Source organism: Macrobrachium nipponense, chromosome 43, assembly GCF_015104395.2.
Source record: "Macrobrachium nipponense isolate FS-2020 chromosome 43, ASM1510439v2, whole genome shotgun sequence".
In the NCBI taxonomy this organism is placed as follows: domain Eukaryota; kingdom Metazoa; phylum Arthropoda; class Malacostraca; order Decapoda; family Palaemonidae; genus Macrobrachium; species Macrobrachium nipponense.
In genome coordinates this window covers 5,802,895-5,811,933 of record NC_061104.1, presented here as the reverse complement: position 1 = coordinate 5,811,933, position 9,039 = coordinate 5,802,895, and positions in this window count along the sequence as shown.

Here is a 9,039-nt window from a genome sequence, read left to right as displayed (position 1 = left end):
CAAACAAATGAACAAGCAAGCACAAACAGCGGACGACGACACAGCGGTAATTATATAAGGCCACGAACAACGGAAAGAAATGATAGGCAAATCGTCGTTAATATTTGCAGCAATATTCGTCCGTTGATTTTTTAACGTGTCTATATAGTCTTATGGTATTCAAAGTTTTCATTCAACTTCTGTTTATGTTTTATTGCAGTAAAGGGATGTTTAACTTCATCAAGCTTCTAAGAAACAGACTGAGTAAATGTGTGTGCATACGTGTATATATATATATATATATATATATATATATATATATATATATATATATATATATATGGTAAGATAGAAGACCCATAAAACACTACTTTACCAGTGATCAGGAGCACAGAAGGAAGTGCTTCGAAACATATGGTTGCAACGTTAAAATAGTGTTTATATGGGTCTTTATCTTCATATTATACTGTTGTATTACTTAAAAATTACAAAAGATATTCATAATATATAAATTATATATAGATATATTATATATATATATATATATATATTACAATTTCCTTCTTTCTCGCAGGGTGATGAAACCAAGGTCATCCTCCGAATGGGGCACATGATCGGGGTATTCCTGACCTACCTAGTGGGCGTTCTCATCAGTAGCCTCGTCTTCGTAGCGGAAAATATCTCCAGCAGATCTCTCTACTGAGACCTTTGTCTCTCTCAGAGAAACTTGTATATTCTTCAGTGGATCTTTCAGTGGGATAGTGTTACAAAGCACTGGAATTGACAGAAGCTAAATATGGATTCAGTGGTGAAAACCACGGGTGGACTTATAAGAGCTCTGATTTAGCCTATACCTTACAGAAGCTGTACTGTAACATCTTCAAAATACAGGAAATGGAAAACGGCATGGGCCACTTGTAAGAAATTGTGACATGGAAAAACATCTTGAACCAGACGTTTTCAAAGTGTTACAAGGAAAAGTATGTTTAAATTACTTACTTCTAAGTTGCTGTCAAACTTAGAAACCACGCAAAAACAAGTGATGGTACATAAAACGAATGAGTTATACAAATGTATTTACATTATAATCCTCTTTATCACCAATTATAATCTTGTTATACTTGGCACCTTCGGCCTTCTTCTCTCCATTTTGCAAACACACATTCTGCCGTTTTCTTAAAGACTGAAGATCCCGTATAATTTCAAACAAAATTCTCGAGAATTTTAATAACAAAGAAATGTAATCTTAATCACTTTTATCTATAAAAACAATTGATACGTTATTCACGTGACTTATTTATACTTGCACGAAGGAAAATTTAAATATCACCTTTTTATGGCTGTTAATTTAGAAAAACTCTGCCTTGCCATCTAGACAAATTACGCGTTCAAGTAAAAAGTGAATTGAATTTATTTGTTAATGAAATACAGAGAATTTCAAATAGATATTCTTAAATGCCATCTATCAGAATACCTCGCATGCATCAAAATCTATGGTGTTGACGAGTTATATATCGTTTATACTTGTCTCAAACTTCACACAAAGTTGAAGGAAATCCCCCCATCCCCATAGAATTCCAGGTCTGAAACTTGTCTATGAAATATATTAAAAACTGTCAATGGTTACATTTATTATGTAAAGTTTTACAAACGCCAATGATGCAGAAAATAACAAGAGTAAACTCTGGTTAAATCGTCCACTTCGCTTCCCAACTACTCGACTCTCACAGGCCGGGCTAAATTATATACGTATTAAGATTAATATGCAAATATTTAAAACGTTAACGGTTAAAGAAAAGGCATAGAGAGAGCGAGAGAGAGAGGGATGGGAGAGGAGAAGAGAGAGAGAGAGAGAGAGAGTTGGTCAAGTCGTCCATTTCAGTTGCTAGCGGCCAACACAGTTTGTCTTCACATGATGTCTAAAATTTTATGTAGGAATTTATTATCTAGCACGCAAATATTATTACCTACTGTATCTAAAAACTATACAACTATGAATTATATATATGTTAAGACAAAGATGGCACACAGATTCCTGTGTATAAATGTTCTATCAATAAAACCCACAGGAAAAGAATAAAGCTTGTAAATAAGATCCTGGTATATTGTGCTACTTGATAACAAATATTTTTCGAATCATTGAAAATTATCATATATATTAATATTATATATATATATTATTAATAATCCATATCTATATATATATATATATAATATATATATATATTATATATATATATATATATGACAGTCACCCTAATCTGGTATATTGAATTTTCCCACATTTTCTTAACGTTGCTAAAAAACCGAAATAATAGTGTTTCTACCACATATACACTTGATAAACAACATATGTGAGCCACAACATGCACTTGATAATTTAAAAAAAAAAAAAAAAGTGTGGGATATGTTTCGTTATGACTAATAATATAACATATTTGACTGAACTTCTTCTCTACTTTTCAGGTTAATCCTTAATTGGGATATATATATATATATATATATATATATATATATATATATATATATATATATATATATATATATACTATTTTGCAAACTTTTCTAGGCATCCACTTGTGTGTGTGAAACGTTTCCTAGTATCTATATAATATCGATGTAAATTGCGTCTGTCAAGGGAATATATATGTATGTATACATATTCGTAAGCTTTAGTAACAAAATTTGGCTCAGCCATCAATCACGAACAGTAAGTTTTTTATGACTCTGGTACTTTTAAATCTAAGTGAAAATTGTGGCAAAGTGATCAGAGCCAAGTCACTCTGTGTTGTAGGAAACTATATAGTCCGGCTATCATTAAACATACCCCCAAAGGAATGGTAGGCAGGGAACTCCCTAAATATTTTTCTTTTTCAGTATTCCCTAAAATATCTAAGTACAGTAGTACACCATCTAATAAAACTGCCCGTAATCGAGATAATTAGCCAGTAGTACTATACTCGTCTTAATTAACATATTAATGCATAAACTGCAGTTCTTACTATATGCCTTCAGGAGTAATACTGAAGGCAGTGCAAAATCTAATACAAACTATTGCTTTACAACTGTAAAAGGAAACATTCCGGGGTCTAGCGAGATATAAATTCTCCCATGAAGGAAAGCTTTCATTTATGCTACGAATTGAAAATAACGCCAAAAATGGAATCTATAATTATCTACCATATAAAAATAATATTGATTAACACTCTATTTACGTCGATCGAAGTATTTTAAGGGGTTTTTATATTTATTTGCGATCGTTATTGCAAGTATTATTAAGATATTTCATCCGTCATCTGACCATTGCTAAGATATGACAGGGGTAACTATAAAAAAATTAATGAAATTAAAATCTAATTATATAATTATATATATATTCAAGTTGTAGTTCCAGGAATTTATTTAAATGCAGGATTCGGAAGGCTTGGCTGTTAAATACAATAAAGTATTATATTTTTGCGGTAAGCTTAAAATCAATTTATATTTAAGGCAAAAACACAAAGGAATAGCTGCCTTTCTTTCCGAAAAAAATATGGCAAAAATTAGAAAACTTCAACCAATGTTGAGAAGTTCCATTGGAAAACAAACAACAAAAGACTGACTGGATGAACAAAATAAAAAAGAAATTAAATATAACAATCTTTCTGCATAGCAAAGCCCATGATAACTAAGTTTTCTTTAATTGTAGGTATTCAAGTTGATCGACACGGAACTTCTGGACTGGGGATATATATATATATATATATATATATATATATATATATATATATATATATATATATATATATGTGTGTGTGTGTGTGTGTGTGTGGTGTGTGTGTCATAAATGCATAAATATAGGTATAAGCCACGAAGCTAATCCGTTGTTTATCTTTCCTTCGTGGCTTATACCTTTACACAACACACACACACACACACACACACACACACATATATATATAATATAGTATATATATAGATATATATATCATATATATATATATATAATATGCTAAAAGTGTTCGTCCAAACATTAAGGCAAAAGTGAGATTAACATTAATTGAAATCATGAGTTTCCTCACGTTATACTATTATTCTTATTAATAATAATAATAATAATAACAATAATATATTACGCCTAGTAATAATTCAAGGGCCGTTACTGTTACCCGGTCGTAGCCGTAATTTGACAGTAGAAGTAATGAATTAACACCAAACGTCAATCTCTAGCGTAAGGATATTGCCTTACACAGAAGGCATGTCCAAATTTTGTCCATACAATTAACAAAACTTTTATTTTACGAAAATCAGTATGTGAAATGTACGTCCACATAAAGCGTATTACATCCGTTCAAAGGAGGCAGATATTTATACTCAGAACGAATTGTTTTTAAATTACACAGGCTAATATGAACACACACTGACAGATAAAATTGAATTATTTTTAATAAAATCTATTTTCGACGTTACATGCATTTTAACTGGCACGTTTGGCCTGTCAAATTGATGCCGAGTTAGAAGGTCAAGGTTGAGTGAGATCTTATCTTTGCAACGGCTCATGCTTGACAGTCAGTTTTCGGCTTGCGGGCTTCTCATAAACCAAGAGCCCGTGCTGGCATAAAGCCTGCTTAATCAACAAAATCAATAACAACATCATTATCAGTTTTCAGTGAAGATGAGACGAGTCATACCATCATTTTTTTTTTTACTGACGCAGATGAAAGAAAATGGAAGACATTTTTTTCAGAGTTAAAAATTATAAGATGATGTAGGTAATGCTAAAGAGAATTGTATTACTACATTATAGCCAACACTGGTTCTTGCTCGTGAAACAGCCCTTAATTAGAACCTATAGGCCTTTGCTATTACGTAACTCAAGTCTGGAGAGATGTTGAAGGGGTAACTGACGTGGACCTCTAAACTCTTTTCATATCTCAAGATGAATAAGTGGGTAGAGACCTGTATGGCCTTTTTTTTATAGGCCTACAATCTGCGCAATTTTTTTAAATGAATGAAAATAAATCTGAAATAGCATTATCCCAAAAATTATTTCACATTTTTCCTTTTCCTATATAGGGCAGAGGTAAGTACGATACAATTACAGAAGGCTTTGTTTGTTTTTGTTTTTTTTCTGTCCCATACCTAGTAGTGCAGGGACATTATTCGTGTCCACATATGAAGATATGTACCCATCATCCCCTTATACGGCCTTATCTACCCAGCATCCCCAAATATAATGTTCATTAGGATGTTGGTCATCTCACCATTACCAAAGTTAATGGGAAAATATGACTATGAAACATGTACAGACTGCATACTGTAAACCTTATAGTATTTCTTTTAAAGATAAAGTAAAATATATATATATATATATATATCTATATACTATATATAATAATATATATATAAAGGTGATGCCACGGAGGAAAATGTTAAGATGAGAAAGCCAAGATCTTCCGGTCTACACGACCCTTTACTTAGGCACAACTGATCATAACAGAGCAAAAACATAGCTAAGCCTAAGTAAAGGGTCGTGTAGACCGAAAGACCTTGGCTTTATCGTCTTCCCATTTTCCTCCGTTTTATATACTTCCTGATCAAGTTATATATATATATATATATATATATATATATATATATATATATATCTTTCTATATATCTATATATCTATCTATCTATCTATATATATATATATATATATATATATATATATATATATATATATATATATATATATATATATATATTATATATATATACGTATATATAGTGGACCCCCTGTATTTGCGTTCTCCGGATTCGCGGACTCACACATTTGCAGATTTCTCTCGGGAAAGTTTCCCCGCATTTTTCGCTGAAAGTTTGCGCATTCGCAGTATTTTTATATGAGAAATATCCACACATTCCTGTTTTTTTATATCAATTTCATCATAAAATGCACTTTTTGTGATAAAACTATTAAAAAACCAAGTATCAAAATCTTTAGTGGTTTTTCTTGAGTTTTAACTAACAAAATAGGCTGTTTTTAGCATTTTATAGGGGTTCCAAACATTCGCGGATTCTAACTATTCATGGGGGGTCTGGTACGTATCCCCCACGAATACGGGGGGACCACTGTATATATATATATTCTGACCTTTACAGCTGAAATCAATGTGATTTTAAATGTGTTGACATTTTAACCAGTTTAATTTCATTCCATTTCTTTGGGGCTAAGTTAGGATGGTCTATAATAAAGGTCTATAATAATCAATCATTTTAATGAAGACAATTGGCTACTAGGCCATAATAGTAAATTAAGGATCTAAAAACAATGGTACAAAGCAGTTTATAGACTAGATTGTACTTAATATTGTCCCTGTGGTGCATTTTCGTTATGATGCAATTAACTAAATCAACTCACCATCCAGGAAAACTAATTGCCTTTGATGATAATAGATTAGGCCTATGTCTTAAATGCTAAACAAATGAACAAATGAGTGTGCAGGTGTATATTACGAATATATTTATCGTCAAACTATAATAATCGTGTACCAAAGTTACAAATGTGTTTCCACTATACAAACAGGATTAATAGGACGTTTTAGGAGATACTGGACACTCTTCAAGAAAGATATAGCTAGTATTACAAATAAAGTCGATCACATTGACATTGTTGGGTTTTACGGTTCATAAAAAGAAAAAAAAACCAGCGAAAGATAAGGTTGTGCTTAACCTAACCACGTGTGCCTGGCAGTCCTGAAACCTTTCCCACTTAATCCTAAACAAGGAAACCCTTAAGAAAAGTAACCTAACCTCCCAATGATTTCAGTCCCTAGGGACCATTCCTCCAACACCGGCCCCTCCCCCCTCATCACCCTACCCCCCACAACCCAACCAAACGAAACCAACAAATAGCTAAGATATGAATTTAACATCTTTCTTTGAGCAACTCCTGAATTCTGGCATCCTACTTATTTGGTAGGTTAGAACTGTGAGCAAAAGAACACCCTAGATTTCGGTCTTAACCAATTACGCCCCTACCTACATTCCGAATAGGCCTAGGCTACAAGGAACTTGGAATCATTCCCAGGTACCCATTCCAAGTAGGTAGCCTAACGAGATTTACCGGTAAACCATCTTGGTAGGAGCAAATTTGCTATGGATTTTAGATTCTTGTATACAGCTTAGTAATATGCGTTAATATGGCAATAAATGTTCATTTGTTAGCATTTATGTTCATTTGTTAGCATTTGTATTAAGACAAAATATAAAAAAACAAAAACAAGCGAACGATCCTACCTAACCATGCATGGCTACAGATGGGCATAAGCATTACCAAAAAGGTAAACATAAAATGCCTAAAATGGCTTTGGGAAGATTTAAAAAAATACTTAAATAAAATAAACTGCACAAACAAATAAACAAACAATATCTCAAAAATACATTACTGTATCTACCTAGCTAGATGTGTAGGCACGAAACTGCAGCATTGGACCCCTCACCTATCGATGGCCATATTTCTTCCACTCCATCTTAGTATTTTGTAAAATACACTGAAATCTACACTCCAGATATTGATCTTTTATGAAATGTCTTGAAAAACAACTTAATATCACCGATGTTGACGTTTACCAGTGACATGACATTGGAACTGGTCCACGAGTTGAAAATAAGCCATCTTCTACGTCACACTATTTTTGCACTGGCCATATTTTAGGATTGTTATTAAAAGAACGATTTCTATCGGCTTTTTAGGATAAATCTCTATTATTTATAATTTACTGAGGATAAAAAATCCATAACTTCGTAGTTTACATGAAGAACATAAGGATATATTTTTTTATGAGAGGAAGGTAGCATCCATGGTGGTTTCTTTTGGTACTCAATAGTAACTTTGCTCTTTCATTTTCTACTTTCTATCGCACGATTTTCAACTTTTAATCAGATTTACTAATAGTTAGGTTATTTATTTTTCAATTTTAAGTCGCCATGCTTTCGTGTTGGGAGGAATATGTCTGAACAAAGAATTGCAATTAGAGACCAATAGGTATAGATATAGTTGGTTTGCCGACGAAACAACTCAAGTCTCTTAGATACTTATTCTTCTAGGATTTGTGGAAAGCAATTAGTTCTATTACATTCATTGCCTTTTTTTTTTAAGTATGCTTACTTATTGTTTACCACACATTCAACTCATTCCTACTACCATAGGTAATCATGGTTTTTAAATGAAGATATATTTTGCAGTGTCTACATCTTGCTTGCAAAGGTCTTTAGCATTTGCTCTCTAAACTGGCATTAGCAATTCTCCTAATAGTTTCTCTTTTGTGCTGCTTCATCATATGGTATATGTACTTTTTGTTTTTTTTTACAAATTGGAATGTTTAACAATATTTCATACACTTTCCTTGAAATTGCTATAAATCCACAATAGGTTTTTGTTTGTTTGTTTGTATGGTGTTTTTTCGTTGCATGGAACAAGTGGTTATTCAGCAACGGACCAACAGCTTTACGTGACTTCCGAACCACATAGAGATTGAACTTCTATCACCAGAAATTCACATCTCTCACACCTCACTGGAATGCCGAGAATCGAACTCGCAGCCAACATGGTGGCACGCCAACACCATACCGACCATGCCACTGAGGCGCTATCCACAATAGGTAGTACAAAGCATAGGCCTACTGTGTCAGTTCATACACAATCAATGTTCCAACAGAGCCGAACTTGAATTGAATATAGAATTCAGGCCAAAGGTCAAGCACTGGGACCTGTGAGGTCATTCAGCATTGTTTGGGGAAGCATTTGACCTTTCAAGACACTGATTGAACCCCCAAAAGTAAAGTAATATGGAAGAAAGATATGAAAGGAGGTAGAGTAAAAGGAATGAAATGAGGCTGCAGCTAAGGGCTGAAGGGATGCGCAAAGCATAGGCCTACATTGCAACATGAGGCGAATTAATGGCACTACCCCTCAATAGGGTCAGGACAATCTGAAATGCAGAAGCTGTTTCTAATAATCATTTGGCAATGGATTCACTGAAATCATGACTGTTACCTGTCACATTCTCTTATAACAGAAGTTAAGAGATTCAAGC